We start from the raw sequence: 17444 nt of genomic DNA, 5'->3' as shown, positions 1-17444 counted from the left end.
TGCTTGTTTCTTTCAGTCGCCAATGCTTGTTTATTTTGCCAATGCTTGTTTCTCGTAGTCGCCAATGCTTGTTTACTTTGCCAATGCTTATTTTCTCCAGCGCCTGACTTCAAAATGGCCGCCGTTGCCTTGTACAGGGTTGTCCTTACTATCTTCACTCCAGCGCCTGACTTCAAGATGGCCGCCGTCCTTGCAGGCACACACGAGGCTGGCTCTCCAGGCTCATTCACTCGGGGGCACTCAGCACTCACCGGCGGTCGGCTTTTGGGGCAGTCCACGCCAGGATTCACTTCTCCACCAACACCATGGACATCAGGTGAGATCGGGGTGGGCTCCCGACTTGCCTCCGCAGTTCCCGCGTTCTTCCGCCGATGGCCTCCTAAACCTCACGCATCGGGCGTGAGGTTTTCCGACGTCCAATCTCGCTTGGACACAGATCTCAGCGCTCGCAGCAGCGCTTACTGGCGGCACGTCGTGGGCGTCGTCCACACCTCTGGGGCACTCCACAGGGTCGGAGTGGGCTCCCGATTCCTGCTTTCTTTTAGGCTTGCACTCGGGACACACGCTTCCAGTGTGCAGTGCGTTTGCAGCGCGACAGCTGCTAGGGACAAGGCGTTCGAGGCTCTGCACAGTGGGGTTTGCTCAATCCCACCCCTCGTCGCCAGTTGTAGCATCCAGCTACAATAAACACAACAATTATTATGGGGTTCACAGGAGCTTTATTCTCTACATCTCACTCCTACCTTGTCCCTGCTCTAACTGCCCCTTTCCTGTGTTCACTCCTCCTCTTCCTCTCGCCCCCTAGCTCCTCCCACTCCCAGCTACTAGTGTGCTAACTTTATAACAGTTATGTCACTCGGTTTTTGTAGGGCTCATCATTTCCAAGTTACTAGTCTTTTTGGCACTGATGAATCATTTATCAAACTGGGTCTTGTTTGTACAGCCTTGTAGGGACGTTCACACACGTGAGGCCTGTGACGCTATCATTTCTCCCACTGCACAGTCCTGTGTGATCAGCCTTGTGGGGACTTCAAGCCCCAAGAACCACAGTGCCCGAAGGTGGCAACATACTTAACGCCAGGGAAAGAAGTGGCCATTCCACTATATAATGCCTTTGTTTCTCCTGCTGCGCGGGACACATGCAGGTGATAGCATGGAAAAAGTCAAAATTTACTCTCCAGTCCAAGTTCATCCTTTCACTTACAAGAATGGACTCTGACTCCACACTATGGGGCCTATTCTCAACGCGATATCGGCGCGTTAGCAGCACTTTTTTGCCGCTAATGGGCCTATCTGTAGTTTTTGCCCACTAACACCAGATTTCCTATCGCGTTCGTGCTGATGTTAGCGGCAGTTTTCACCACCCTTCCCTGATACTATCTCCATGTAGTGACGGCTTGGCAATACATTGTTAACATGGCGATAGTGTTCAGGGTTAGGTGGCGATAAAAAAACACCTGCTAACTGGCGTATGCAGTAGGTATCACCAGTCCTTCAGAATATCCCCCTATTTCTTCTTCATCATGGTGACAGATCTTTGCCACTGTATATGAATGGAAGCTAAATCAAATCCCATCAGTCATCAACATAATTTACAGTTCTACATTAAGTCAATGACGAGAGCTTTAAGTAAGGTTTTAAAGGTTTATTCTCTTCAAAATATCAGTAAGTTCTTTTCATTTGTCCTTTTATTCAATTAGTAAAATGAGGTAATCCATTTACAGAAACAGACAAGTAAAAATATGGTTAGATTCATCAAAAATGCAAAAGTGACAAGCGTGTTCCATAAAGGAATTAATCCCTATTCTATCTAAAAGGCATCCACCCTAATGGAACCCATACAGATGCCTGATTACAGCAGAGCTGGTTTCGTATTCGATGGTGAAGTGGTGACGATGAGTTAATTAGTGATTAAGTGCAGTGTTTAAAATTGGCTCATTAACTCCCAATCAATTGGACATCATATTTTTTATCATGTTAGTATTGGTCAATATTAAAAAGTTAATAGTGGAGAATATGTGTAGGTTATTCATTTGATGCACTTATGCTCATGGTGGTCTACATGTTTCAGCCATATTACTGTGGTGCCTCTCAGGGTCAGAATGGCTGTTCTCATTTTGTTATTGTACTGATTACTTAAGAAGAGAAACGGGCTCGTCTGCTGACTTCTCACTCTCACATTGCTATTTATTCTGTCATTTAGTTATTGTTGCACTGAGCAACAATGAACTACACTAAAAGCAGAAACATTTGTTTGCAGATCCCTGGTAAGGTAACGGCATTCACATTACTTATACGCATACTTTTAATGTTAAATGCCCAATTTTGTATTCAGTATTATATGAACATGTAACAAAGTAGGAAGTTCAGCTTAGTTCATCGAAATATGTAGCTTAGGAAAGGAATACATTTTATAGACTCAGAACATTCTGCAGTTATGACAAAATCTAAGCAAGTCATATTAAGGTCATCCCATTGAATATATTTGTGCATGGTTCAGCATTTCCTAAAGAACATCAATTTGTTAATAGAAAATCTAGTTGAGGCCTAAAAATTAATGCCTAGTGATTTTTTCACAATTTGTCTACATGTCTGTCGTGCTTTGCCTTTCTTAGCCACCCCGCCCCTCCAACTAAAAAGAAAAGCCAGTCCTCAGGTAGAGGAAGGGGGTCCTTTTTATCCAACTTTCCTTTCTTGTTTGGGTTTGTTTATATACATATTTTTAACAATGATAGTAATAGTTCTCTAGGCAGGGCCAACTGCAGTAGGAGACTACAGGTTTCTTTGAAAAAATAAAACAGAGGGGTATATTATCAACAACTAGCGATAATTTTTGTCTCTAACTTGTTTAGAGACAAAAATTATCGCCGCACATCGGCGATTTTTATCGCAGATAAACCTTGCTATTAGCAAGGTTTATCGCAAATGCGATAAAAAACGCCCGCAATGCATGAATATCGCTGAAAAGTCAGCGATATTCATGCATTATCGAGCAAATGCTCTTAGCCATGTTATCCACCTCCCATTGGATAACATGGCTAAGAACTGCTCAGGGCAGGTGTTAGCTTTTGGAGATATTCGCCCTTAGCGCAAATATCTCCAAAAGTTGGTAATAGGAGATAGCGATGTTAGCGACTGTTTCCAGTCGCTAACATCTTGGCACGCCCACTTTGCATATCATTAGTGATAAATATCACTGACATGCAAAGTGGGGCCCATGATGGTCGCTATCTCCTATTAGCTGTCGCTAACTGGTGTTAGCGACAGCTTGGTAATAGGGAGATCATTTTATCTCCGCTTTCTTGGCTTTTAAAGCCAAAAAAGCGGAGATAAAACCCCTTGATAATATACCCCAGAGTTCCTTCTTCTGTAAGATTCTTCCCCTATTTCTGAGTTCCTATACTGGCTCTGGGGAGTCAGGCCTATTGTCCCCTTCACCACACCCGTGTTTCCCATGCACGACATACCTCAGTGAGTTGTGTGAGCACTGTTTACAATTATTAGATGCAGCGCACATTCCCACTCACCAGCTTTCTAAACGAAAATAAAATGCACATTAGGCACTTGCCTGAGACCACGCCCCCTTGGGTCGTGGCGTGGGGAGTTCCCGCATCCGGTTCCTTGGTTTGACCACTGGACTCAATCATGTTGCTGGTAGAGCAGTCCTCACATGTTGCAGCCTTGGTGTCCTCCAGTTTCGTCGGACTTTGGGATGGCACTGGGAGTTTGGTCCTCTACTCTGGGTTTTATCCTTCTCCCTTGTTCCTCCCTTTGTCGGTTGGTTCTTCATGCTCTTTCCCCTCTTCACTACGGCTCTCTCCTGTGGCGTCTCTGTTCCCGCTTAAAATCTCCGGCATTGCGTCTTCACTCTTGACTCCGCCTCTTAAATTCTGGCTCTCCTGCTGCGATCCCTTGAGTAACAATAACAGGATATGAACATCCTGTGTAGAAGGAGGTGGGGCCGTGTTGGAAGTACCAGGATCTGTCCCGGGTCGATTACACTGCCCTCTCAATAGGAATGGACTTGAGGTTCATTCAGTTGCCGGACAGCGAGATAACAAAAACTCATTTGACAGTAGATTCCCTGGGATATGTAGAGCAAGACCAATTAAGAACTTTAGTGTTTGAATCTTTATGTAGAGCAAGCCAAGTAAGTGGAGCATGATCTTTGAGCAAAAAAAATCATCGTCCCAGGAGGTAGTACTGTAGGACTTTCTTCGCCCATTTAATTGTCAGGCACTCCTTCTCAATAGTGGCATGGTGAATTTCTATAGGAAACAACTTTCTGCTGAGAAATAGAATGGGGCGTAAGTCACCATTATTGTCTGGCTGAGATAAGACAGCCCTGCGGCCCATGTTTTCTTAAAATCAAGGCACATGAGAACAGGAGCATGAAAAAGTGAGCCCTTTAGTTCACAAAAGCTTTTGTCATAAACGGCAGACTATGGGACTTGTTTACTCGGGAATTTCTGGACAACTAGATCAGTGATGGGGCTAGCTACCTCTGAGAATTGGGGAACAAATCTTCGATGGTAGCCTACGAGTCCCAAAAAGGAGCATATGTCCTATTTCGTAGTGGGGCGTGGAATGTTTTGGATGGCCTCTAATTTATTCACTTGAAGCTGAATGTTTCCTTCCTAAATACAGAATCCTAAGTATTCAATGTGATCGGTACCAAAAGTCATTTTTCTTGGGTCTATGGTAAGGCCTGCTTTCTGTAATATCTGTAGGTTGGTTCTAGACATAGAATGTGTGCTTCCTAGTCAGGACTATGGACAACCATATCGTCTAGGTACGTGATAGCATATTTATTGTGTATGTAGAAGGACATCCATAAGTCTTTGAAAGGTGTCCGGGGCACCGTGAAGGCTGAAGTGAAGGATTTTAAACTGAAAATGGCCAGTGGGGTTAGAAAAGGTAGTTTTTCTTGTGTGTCAGAGGAAAGGGGTATCTGCCAATACCCTTTAGTAAGGTCAACTGTGGACATAATCCTGGCATTTCCTAATGTTTCCATGAGTTTGTCTACCCGGGGAATAGGGTATGCGGCAAATCTTGAGATAGTATTCAATTGACGGAAGTCTATGCAGAACTGGAGACTGCTGTCAGGTTTAGGTACAAGGACAACTGGGGAACACCAGGCACAGTGGGAGGGCTCAATGATTTTGGCTTTTAGCATGGATTCCACCTCTTGCTCTACTGCCTGTCTCCTAGCAACTGGAATGCTATAGGGTCTAAGCTTTATTATTCTCGAGCGCTCAGTAACAATGTTATGTTCAACCAGGGAGGTGCTCTAAGGGTACTTGTCTAACAGGTTCCTTAGTTGTTATTTTTGTTCACTTGTTAGGTTGCCTCCTAGTTTAACTGAGTCCTTTGTACCGTCCGTTAAGGGCTGGAGGGGAACCTCTAAAGGTCTGCTGACAGTAACCTGGTTTATGATGATGTCCTCATTTAGAGAACCAGAAAGAGGTTCCTTCACAGACTTTAGGATGGTTTGCATGGTATATTTGACCTGGCTGGTCTTAGTGAGGAATGGAGATTCTATATGCAACAGGAGTGACTTTGTCTTGGATATGGTAAGGGCCTTGCCACATAGCAAGTCATTTTTTTTCAGTGCTTGGTAGTAGTATTAAAACCTTTTCCCACAGAGAAATCCCTTAATTTGGTGCCTGGGTCATAATAGTGTTTTTGACGGGTTTAAGGTCTTTCCATGTGGTAGCAAGGGTTTCTTTTAGGGTTGTACTATAGTTTGAATGGTGAAAACCCCGTGGAGCCCTTTTCACGTGTTTGAATAGCAAATAACACCAAAGAAAGTTTTCGCTCCCAGTCCCTACCAGACTTATATATAGTCTTCCTAGTCCTCGGAAGCTTGTTATAGCCATGTCTGAACTGGGGTGGCAGAGTGGGCTAAAGAACGGTGATGGATTAAACCCAGATCTTTTGACTGGGTGTGAGTGTTTGATTGATTCAGATGCTCCGTCCATCACCACCCCCTTTTGTACCGCTTTTGGCCGCCATAAGTGTGGCAGGGTATGCTCAGATGTGAGTCCCTTGCTCACTTTGCCACTGGATTCAAGCAAGCCGGGCTGAAGAAGGCTGGAATGCCAGAAACCGGTCCTCGGAAGCTTGTTTCCGGTCCAGGGAAGACATGGCTTGGCAGTTCGGGCTGGACTGTTCCCATGAGGCACAGGGTCAGACTGATTTGCATATAGCCATGTCTGAACTGGGGTGGCAGAGTGGGCTAAAGAACGGTGATGGATTAAACCCAGATCTTTTGACTGGGTGTGAGTGTTTGATTGATTCAGATGCTCCGTCCATCACCACCCCCTTTTGTACCGCTTTTGGCCGCCAGAAGTGTGGCAGGGTATGCTCAGATGTGAGTCCCTTGCTCACTTTGCCACTGGATTCAAGCAAGCTGGGCTGAAGAAGGCTGGAATGCCAGAAACCGGTCCTCGGAAGCTTGTTTCCGGTCCAGGGAAGACATGGCTTGGCAGTTCGGGCTGGACTGTTCCCATGAGGCACAGGGTCAGACTGATTTGCATATAGCCATGTCTGAACTGGGGTGGCAGAGTGGGCTAAAGAACGGTGATGGATTAAACCCAGATCTTTTGACTGGGTGTGAGTGTTTGATTGATTCAGATGCTCCGTCCATCACCACCCCCTTTTGTACCACTAGTGGGCCTGCAGCACTGATTGTGCCACCCACATGAGTAGCCCCAAAGAGATGTCTCAGGCCTGCCACCGCAGTACCTGTGCGCAGTTTCCTAACTGCCATTTTAACCTGGCCATTGTACCCACTTGCCAGGCCTTACCCTTCCCTTTTCTTACACCTAGGATACCCCTATGGTAGGCCCAATGTACCCCTCTGGGCAGGGTACAGTAAAAGGTAGGACATGTACTAGTGTGTGTAACATGTCCTGATAGTGAACTACTGCCAATTTTGTTTTTTACTATTGAAAGGCTATTTTGCCCATAGGACAGAATGGGGAAGGCTGTGTAACATGTTTACCTGTATAGCTTCACATAGGAGTGAGATTGACACTTGGAGATTGGTATCCCTGAACTCAGAATTAAATAACACATCTTTTAGGAAGGATGGTTTTTAAATCCTGTGTTTTAAAAATAGCACTTTTAGAAAGTGGCTATTTTCTTGTTCAACCTTTCTGTGTGCCTCTGCCTGGTTGTGGATTGACTGTCTGGTTTGAGAGTGACAGGGGCTGGGGTGGCTCCAGGAGTCTGGGTGAGTCAGCACTAGGCTGAATAGACCTATCTGCATTCGGAGTGGTGGGAGGAATAGCACATAGGCCTGAATAGGTCTGTGCCTGCCTTCCACAATGCTGGCTTCACCTTCTGTGGTGCGTCTGCTGACCCTGGCCCACACTGACAAAGGAAAAGTTGTGTACTGGAAGAGTGCAATTAGAAATGGTATGGACTGGGTCCAGGACCCCGCACACATAGAGAACAAAGACATTTGGGGTATAAATATGGGAGCTGAAACTCCTGAACTTTAGACTACTTTGTGATCAAGAGGAATCCTTGCCAAAGAAGATCAGCTGAAGAGACTGAGGAGGAGTACAATCCTTGCTGTGTCTCTGGTGTTGGCCTGCAGTTTGCTGTTTCTACTGAGGAGAGGACCAAGGGACTTTGCTGTGTGCTGTAACCCCTGCTTGAAGAAGGACTTTGCTTAGCTGTGTCCATCGGAAGGAAAGTCTCAAAGGGCCTGAGAAGGGCTTGCCTCCTGTTTCTGAAGTCCCAGGCACAAAAAGACTTCACCCCCAGCTTCCCTGATCTTCCTTGCTGGGAGTTCCAGTCTGCCAAGAGGGCCTGTAACTGTGTATGAGGCCTTTTTGCTGAAGGGAGCTGGAAGCGCAATGCAACAAGAGACGTGTGATGCCGCTTCAGCAGCCGCTGTTGTATCATCAAAGAAGCTTGTCGCCGCTGCCCGCCGATGCATCACCTGAGAAGCGCGCCATCGCCACAGAGGGTGCCGTCGCATCCCCGGAGAAGCATGTCGCAGAGCCGTCGCATCGCTGAGTAAGGCAACTGTCACTGATCGCCACCGCATCACCGGAGATGCGTGTCAAAGGGCCTGCCGCGGCTCAGATAACCACTGAGTTCTCCGCACGGCCTTTGGGCGTGCATGCATCACCTCACCCGTGTCGCATCGCAGTAAAGACTTCATTTTCTCGCATCGCACCCGATCAGCGCAACGCATCGAGGTGCCATCTTGTCGCATTGGAACCGGAGCGCAGGAAGAATCGATGCATCGCCTTCTCTGCGACCCTTTTGTTTGTTTTGCATTATGCATCCCAGGTGCTTTGTGAGTAAAGTGTCGCATTTCATCATCTACAGGCTTATTTTTGCAACAACTTTTCTAAATTCATTCTACTGAGTTTTTGTATGTTGGATTTTTGTCGTTTTGGTCTTGTTTAGTTTAGAGAAAGATATTGTATTATTTTCTTAACTGGTGTGGTGTCCATTTGTGGTGTTTTCACTGTGTTACTGTGAGTGTTGGTACAAATACTTTACACATTGGCTTGGGATAAGCCTGTCTGCTCGTGCCAAGCTACCAAGGGGGTGAGCAGGGGTTATCTAAAGTGCGTATCCCCCTTACCCTGACTAGAAGCAAGGGTCCCTATTTGGTCAAAGGTACCTACCTCTGCCAACAAGAGACCCCCAGTTCTAAAACCCTAAAAAAAAACTAGAAGCTGCATCAGATAATAAGGACTCACTGAAGCTTTTTGAGCAATTGCTTACTTCCTTGTGCCAAATTCACATAGTAGGAGTAAATACCATAACATTACCACCTGTTTCAATAAGGAGTGTAGGTTGGGCAGAAGTCAGATAATGCTAGCCATCAAGAACAAATAGTGACAAAAAACAACTACCCAAATGAAGGCTTGCAAACAAGCTCAACATAAAGTCCAAAGGAACTGAGAGGAGGAAAGGTGGCGAGGCCTTCTTACAACGTGTGAAAGAGAGGGATATGGCTAAATGTTGGTCTCTGGTGCCATGCGGCAGGAATGAACAGCATCTCATCCAGTAAATTATATCTCACCTCTCTTATGGGTTAATCACTTTAAGGCCTTCAATGGTGATGATTCGCCAAACAGAGCTAATGATGATAAGAAAACACCCACGCCCACAGACAAAACTGAATGCATACAGACATTTGGCTTCTACAATGTAGAAGCTACTAAAGATGCCATCATGCAAGGGAAAGCTCCGGGACCTGATGGTATTCCAGGTGACATTTTTGTTTGTGACAAACAAAAATGGTCTAACTTCATTTTTGTGCTGAAAAACGCCATAGATAAAGAAGTTCTCATTCCCAGCTCCTGGAAATGTGCTGAGGTGATACCTATACACGAAAAAGGGGATTGAAGCATGGCAAAGAATGATAGGTGGATACATTTGAAAGATTCCATACAGAAGGTCTTTTGTTGGGTCGTACTAGAGAAAATCCATGCTCTGGTTAAAAAAGGGAAAATACTTAATCCATATCAGGCAGGGTTGGGAAAAAAACTAGCAAGGTTGACATGGTTTTCTGCCTTGCATCTTTATTGGAAAACAGGGCTCATAGGCAAGGGACACTTATATGTGGCCTTTGTTGATTTGAAGTCTGTTTTTTATGGTACCTCGGCAGAAGCTGTGGCAAGTGCTACAAGGGATGGGAATACCCCAATGTTCTGTGTATCATAGTCCGGCTCCACAAGGGCAATTATGCCAGAGTTTGTTGGGGAGAGCATGTCTAGGTCACAAATTCAATCCTGGTTAGGAAGGGCATCTGCCAGAGAGGCATTCTTGCTCCTACTTTGTTTTCCTTGTATTTGAATGAGGTAGAGCATTTCCTTTCAATATTACCTGCTGATGCCCCATCTGTGGCTAATGTAAAGATACCTACTTTAGCCTTTACAGATGAAACCTTGCTAGTGTTGCAAACACCTAAAGGGCTTAAAATAAATTATTTTGGATACTTTTGAGGAGTTTTGTATTGTGCAAGGCTTGCAGGTAAATGTAGTCAAGACAAATGTCTAATAACCAGCACAAAACACTTAGAGGGAAAAGGATCATGGGCGGAGTGGAGCTTGAAAGAGTGGATGCATTTGAGTATTTGGGAATTAAGTTAACATCTAATAAGTCATGGAAAAAACACATTGATAAAGCATCCCTTAAACTCAGACAAATTGCTGAGGCCATTCTGAAGGAACATCGCACTTCACATAGTAAACAGATTGCCCACCATTGCAGATCTACGACTCTAAGTCTGTGGCCGCAGTGCTGTATGGCGCGGAACTTTGGGGACTTTGTAACCTAATTGACATGGTTAAATCTGAGTACAAGTTTCTCACTACCTTGGTCTCTCTCTCTCCCCACTAGTACACCATGACATCCATTGAATATCGATATGGATAGAAAGTCAATTGTAGACAAATCAAAGTTAACACCAGTCCTCCTCTGGAGGAGGCTTAGAACTACTCCTGACTTAGCTCCCTATGCAGAAGCTCTGCAAGATGTAATAAGGCTGTACATGTTCTATAAAGTTGACTGGTGTAAGAACATCACAGCATGCTGTCTTCCTTGAGTTTGCAGAGCCTCTGGGAGTCCACTGAGCATGATTCATTCCCATCCAGAGAGCAATTTAAGAAATTATTTTGACAGTGGTGGCACAGATGGGAGCCCAGAACAATACGCAAGTGTCCCTGTCTACTGGTTTTGTTCATTTTAAGGCAAACCCATTGTACGAACAATACCTTGATTGCGTCACTAACCCAGTCAATAGAAAATTATACATCCAATTCAGGATTGGATCATTACCCCTTAAGGTGTTCACTGCCAAACGGACAACTGAAGCAGTGGCATCACCAATATGTCCAGCATGTAAAACCCATGATGAAAGTGTAGCCCTGCTCTGTTTGCCTGTATGGCACCTACATACCCAAGATTGACTTGAATTAAGCTAGTTTGCTAACAACTAGGGGCCAGATGTAGGAGCCCCAATTCCGGTCGGTAACGGCCGAATTCGGCCGTTACCGACCGGTATTAGGGTTTTCTGATGTAGGGGGCCTATATTTTACCGATTCTGTAAATTTACCGAATCGGTAAATTTACAGAATCGGTAAAATACCGAATCAGTATATTTACCGATTCGGTAAATCCATATGTAGCTGACACTCCTGAGATTGCCACAGGCCCTTAAGAGTCGGTATTTTACCACCCAATCCTATTGGGTGGTAAAATACCGAATTCAGGTGTGCATGCACATCTGTGCATGCACACCTGTGCAATGTGACACACAGACATGCCCTTAGGGCATGTATGTGTGCCACATGTCACACAAACCTGTACTTGGGGTGCTAGAGGGTGTCAAAGTGACACCCCCTGCACCCTTGCAGGATTCGGTATTTACCGATTCGGTAAATACCAAATCGGTATTGCCCATTGATTCCTATGGGCTTCAAGGCCCATAGGAATCAATGGCCAATACCGATTCGGTATTTACCGAATCGGTAAATACCGAATGTTACAGATTCGGCAATTCAAAATAAAAAATGACCTACATCTCCATCCTTCTAATTTACTGATTCATAAATACCGAATGGGTAAAATTCGGTATTTATGAGTCGGTAAATTAGAGTTACCTACATCTAGCCCTAGGAAAGGAGATATGCAATAGCACTAAGTATATTAAGGTCTGATCCTAGACCTCTATATGCATGTTCCATTGTAAAGTTTCCGGGCGGGATGGGGATCATAAGACAACAAGCATTTGCAACGCATAAGGTCTCGCATTAGGAAAGTTTGAGCTATTGGTATTGTAAATGACACATTTTTTATTTATGTGTTGGTTTTGAAAATAGCAAAAATAATAGCTTTGTCATTTACAATGCCAATAGTTATAACTTGTGACACCTATAGCATTTGTAATGCAATGTGTGTTGCATTCACGTGACTTAGATGTATTGATATTACAAATAACAATGGCTTTTAATTTTTTTAATAATTAATACTTAAATAAAAGTTATTGTAATTTATAATGGCAATAGCTTAAACTTTTGTAAATAACTTTTGTGAAGAATATGTTCAGTGTATTTTATTGTGACGAAAATCCAAGAACAGAAGTGAAATACTAACCTCTTTTTGTGACATTTGTAATAAAGCTTGAAACATTGAGAGAACATATTTGACCCAGTTGTTGTTGAATGGTTGCACAGATTGATGCTGTGGTGGCGCTGAGTTATGTTGTGGTGGCGACTAGTGATGCTGTGGCATTCAATGATCCTGTGGTAGCGCATAGTGATGTTGTTGTGCCCCTTAGTGATGCTGTGGTGGTGCTGAGTGATGCTGTGGTGATGCGATAGATAGAGTGAGTGGGATAGATAGATAGAGTGAGGGCGATAGAAAGATAGAGTGAGGGCGATAGATACATAGAGGGAGGGCGATAGAGAGATTGAGTGAGCGAGATAGATAGATAGATAGATAGATAGATAGATAGATAGATAGATAGATAGATAGATAGATAGATTGATAGAGTGAGGGCGATAGATAGCTAGACGGATAGATTGAGTGATGGCGATCAGTATCTAAATAAATAGATAGATAGAGTGATGGCGATCAGTATCTAAATAAATAGATAGATAGAATGAGGGCGATAGATAGATAGATAGATAGATAGATAGATAGATAGATAGATAGAGTGAGGGCGATAGGTAGATAGAGTGAGGGCGATAGATAGCGTGAGGGCAATAGATAGATAGAGTGAGGGCGATAGAGTGAGGGCGATAGATAGAAAGAGTGAGGGCGATAGATAGAGTGAGGGCGATAGATAGAGTGAAGGTGTTAGATCAATCGATAGATAGATAGATAGATAGATAGATAGATAGATAGATAGATAGATAGATAGATAGATAGAGCGAGGGAGATAGATAGATAGATAGAGTGAGGGCGATAGATAGATAGTGAGGGCAATAGATAGCAAGATAGAGTGAGGGCGATAGATAGAGTGAGGCCGATAGATAGATAGATAGATAGATAGATAGATAGATAGATAGATAGATAGATAGATAGATAGATAGATAGAGTGAGGGCGATTAGATAGAGTGAGGGCGATAGATAGAGTTAGGGCGATAGATAGAGTGAGGGCGATAGATAGAGTGAAGGCGATAGATAGATAGATAGATAGATAGATAGATAGATAGATAGATAGAGTGAGGCTGATAGATAGACAGAGTGAGGCCGATAGATAGACAGATTGAGTGAGGGAGATTAGATAGAGTGAGGGCGATTAGATAGATAGAGTAAGGCCAATATATAGATAGAGTGAGGGCGATAGATATATAGATAGATAGAGTGAGGGCGATAGATAGACAGATAGAGTGAGGGCGATAGATAGATAGACAGATAAAGTGAGGGTGACAGATAGATAGACAGATAGAGTGAGGGCGATAGATCGATAGACAGATAGAGTGAGGGAGATAGATAGATAGAGAGATAGATAGATAGATAGATAGATAGATAGATAGATAGATAGATAGATAGAGTGAGGGCGATAGATAGATAGATAGATAGATAGATAGATAGATAGATAGATAGATAGATAGATAGATAGATAGATAGTTGTGTGTGTGGTTGTGTGTGGTTGTGGTTGTGTATGTGGTTGTGGTTGTGTGTGCGTGGTTGTGTGTGTGTGGTTGTGTGTGTTATGCTTTGTTTTGCTATGCTATGTTTTGTTATGCTATGCTATGTTTTGTTGTGTTTGGTATGCTATGCTATGTTTTGCTAGGCTATATGTTTTGTTATGCTATGTTTTGTTGTGTTTTGTTAAGCTATGCTATGTTTTGTTGTGTTTTACTATGTTTTGTTGTGTTTTGCTATGTTTTGTTATGCTATGTGTTGTTGTGTTTTGTTATGCTATGCTATGTTTTGTTATGTTATGCTATGTTTTGTTATGCTATGCAATGTTTTGTTTTGCTATTCTATGCTTTGTTTTGTTATGCTATGCTTTTTTGCTATCCTATGCTTTGTTTTGTTATGCTATGCAATGCTTTGTTGTGTTTTGTTAAGCTATGCAATGTTTTGTTGTGTTTTGCTATGTTTTGGTATTCTATGTGTTGTGTTTTGTTTTGCTATGCTATGTTTTGTTATGCTTTGTTTTATTATGCTATGCTATGTTTTGCTATCCCATGCTTTGTTTTGTTATGCTATGCTATGTTTTGTTGTGTTTCTTATGCTATGCTTTGTTATGCTATGCTATGTTATGTTGTGTTTTGCTATGCTATGCTTTGTTTTGGTATGCTATGTTTTGTTATGCTATGTTTTGTTATGCTTTGTTATGCTATGCTATGTTATGCTATGCTATGCTTTGTTATGCTATGCTATGTTTTGCTATGCTATGCTTTGTTATGCTATGCGATGTTTTGTTATGCTATGCTATATGCTGTGTTGTATTACGCTATGCTTTGTTTTGCTATGCTATGTTTTGTTATGCTATGTTTTGTTATGCTATGCTATGTTTTGTTATGCTATGCTATGCTTTGTTATGCTATGCTATGTTTTGCTATGCTATGCTTTGTTATGCTATGCTATGTTTTGCTATGCTATGCATTGTTATGCTATGTTTTGTTATGCTATGCTATATGTTGTGTTTTATTATGCTATGCTTTGTTTTGCTATGCTATGTTTTGTTATGCTATGCTATGTTTTGTTGTGTTTGATATGCTATGTTTTGCTATGCTATTATATGTTTTGTTTTGCTGTGCTATGTTTTGTTGTGTTTTGTTAAGCTATGCTATGTTTTGTTGTGTTTTGCTATGTTTTGTTATGCTATGTGTTGTTGTGTTTTGTTATGCTATGTTTTGTCATGTTATGCAATGTTTTGTTATGCTATGCTATGTTTTGTTTTGCTATCCTATGTTTTGTTTTGTTATGCTATGCTATGTTTTGTTGTGTTTTGTTATGCTATGATATGTTTTGTTGTGTTTTGTTATGCTATGCTATGTTTTGTTGTGTTTTGTTATGCTATGCTATGTTTTGTTGTGTTTAGTTATGCTATGCTATGTTTTGTTGTGTTTTGATACGCTTTGCTTTGTTATGCTATTTTTTGTTATGCTATGCTATGTTGTGTTGTGTTTTATTATGCTATGCTTTGTTTTGCTTTGCTATGTTTTGTTATGCTATGCTTTGCTATGCTATGCTTTGTTATGCTATGCGTTGTTATTCTATGCTTTGTTATGCTATGCTTTGTTATGCTATGCTTTGTTATGCTATATTTTGTTATGCTATGCCAAGCGTATGCTTTGTTATGCTATATTTTGTTATGCTATGCCAAGCGTTATTTTGTTAGGCTATGCTATGTTGTGTCTTGTTCTGCTATGCTATGTTGTATTGTTATGCTATGCTATGTTTTGTTGTGTGTTGTTATGCTATGCTATGTTTTGTTGTTTTACTATGATATGTTTTGTTTTGCTATGCTTTGTTATGTTATGCTTTGTTTTGTTATGCTATGTTATGTTGTGTTTTGTTATGCTATGCTATGCTTTGTTGTGTTTTGCTATGCTATGTTTTGTTTTGTTATGCTATGTTTTGTTTTGCTATCCTATGCTTTGTTTGGTTATGCTGTGCTTTTGCTATCCTATGCTTTGTTATGCAATGCTTTGTTGTGTTTTGTTAAGCTATGCTATGTTTTGTTGTGTTTTGCTATGTTTTGTTATGCTATGTGTTGTTGTTTTGTTTTGCTATGCTTTGTTTTATTATGCTATGCTATGTTTTGCTATCCTATGCTTTGATTTATTATGCTATGCTATGTTTTGCTATCCTATGCTTTGTTTTGTTATGCTATGCTATGTTTTGTTGTGTTTGTTATGCTATGCTATGCTTTGTTATGCTATGCTATGTTGTGTTTTGCTATGCTATGCTTTGTTTTGCTATGCTATGATTTGTTATGCTATGTTTTGTTATGCTATGCTATGTTTTCTTATGCTATGCTATGTTATGCTATGCTATGTTTTGCTATGCTATGCTTTGTTTTGCTATGCTATGTTTTGTTATGCTATGCTATATGTTGTGTTTTATTATGCTATGCTTTGTTTTGCTATGCTATGTTTTGTTATGCTATGCTATGTTTTGTTGTGTTTGTTATGCTATGCTATGCTTTGTTATGCTATGCTATGTTGTGTTTTGCTATGCTATGCTTTGTTTTGCTATGCTATGATTTGTTATGCTATGTTTTGTTATGGTATGCTATGTTTTCTTATGCTATGCTATGTTATGCTATGCTATGTTTTGCTATGCTATGCTTTGTTTTGCTATGCTATGTTTTGTTATGCTATGCTATATCTTGTGTTTTATTATGCTATGCTTTGTTTTGCTATGCTATGTTTTGTTATGCTATGCTATGTTTTGTTGTGTTTGATATGCTATGTTTTGCTACGCTATTATATGTTTTGTTTTGCTGTGCTATGTTTGTTGTGTTTTGTTAAGCTATGCTATGTTTTGTTGTGTTTTGCTATGTTTTGTTATGCTATGTGTTGGTGTGTTTTGTTATGCTATGTTTTGTCATGTTATGCAATGTTTTGTTTTGCTATGCTATGTTTTGTTTTGCTATCCTATGCTTTGTTTTGTTATGCTATGCTCTGTTTAGTTTTACTATCCTATGCTTTGTTTATTTATGCTATGCTATGTTTTGTTGTTTTACTATGATATGTTTTGTTTTGCTATGCTTTGTTATGTTATGCTTTATTTTGTTATGCTATGTTATGTTGTGTTTTGTTATGCTATGCTATGCTTTGTTGTGTTTTGCTATGCTATGTTTTGTTTTGTTATGCTATGTTTTGTTTTGCTATCCTATGCTTTGTTTGGTTATGCTGTGCTTTTGCTATCCTATGCTTTGTTATGCAATGCTTTGTTGTGTTTTGTTAAGCTATGCTATGTTTTGTTGTGTTTTGCTATGTTTTGTTATGCTATGTGTTGTTGTTTTGTTTTGCTATGCTTTGTTTTATTATGCTATGCTATGTTTTGCTATCCTATGCTTTGATTTATTATGCTATGCTATGTTTTGCTATCCTATGCTTTGTTTTGTTATGCTATGCTATGTTTTGTTGTGTTTGTTATGCTATGCTATGCTTTGTTATGCTATGCTATGTTGTGTTTTGCTATGCTATGCTTTGTTTTGCTATGCTATGATTTGTTATGCTATGTTTTGTTATTCTATGCTATGTTTTCTTATGCTATGCTATGTTATGCTATGCTATGTTTTGCTATGCTATGCTTTGTTTTGCTATGCTATGTTTTGTTATGCTATGCTATATGTTGTGTTTTATTATGCTATGCTTTGTTTTGCTATGCTATGTTTTGTTATGATATGCTATGGTTTGTTGTGTTTGTTATGCCATGATATGCTTTGTTATGCTATGCTATGTTGTGTTTTGCTATGCTATGCTTTGTTTTGC

The sequence above is a fragment of the Lissotriton helveticus genome, chromosome 4_1 (genome assembly GCF_964261635.1).
Source record: "Lissotriton helveticus chromosome 4_1, aLisHel1.1, whole genome shotgun sequence".
Lineage (NCBI taxonomy): Eukaryota > Metazoa > Chordata > Amphibia > Caudata > Salamandridae > Lissotriton > Lissotriton helveticus.
This window is presented reverse-complemented; position numbering follows the sequence as displayed.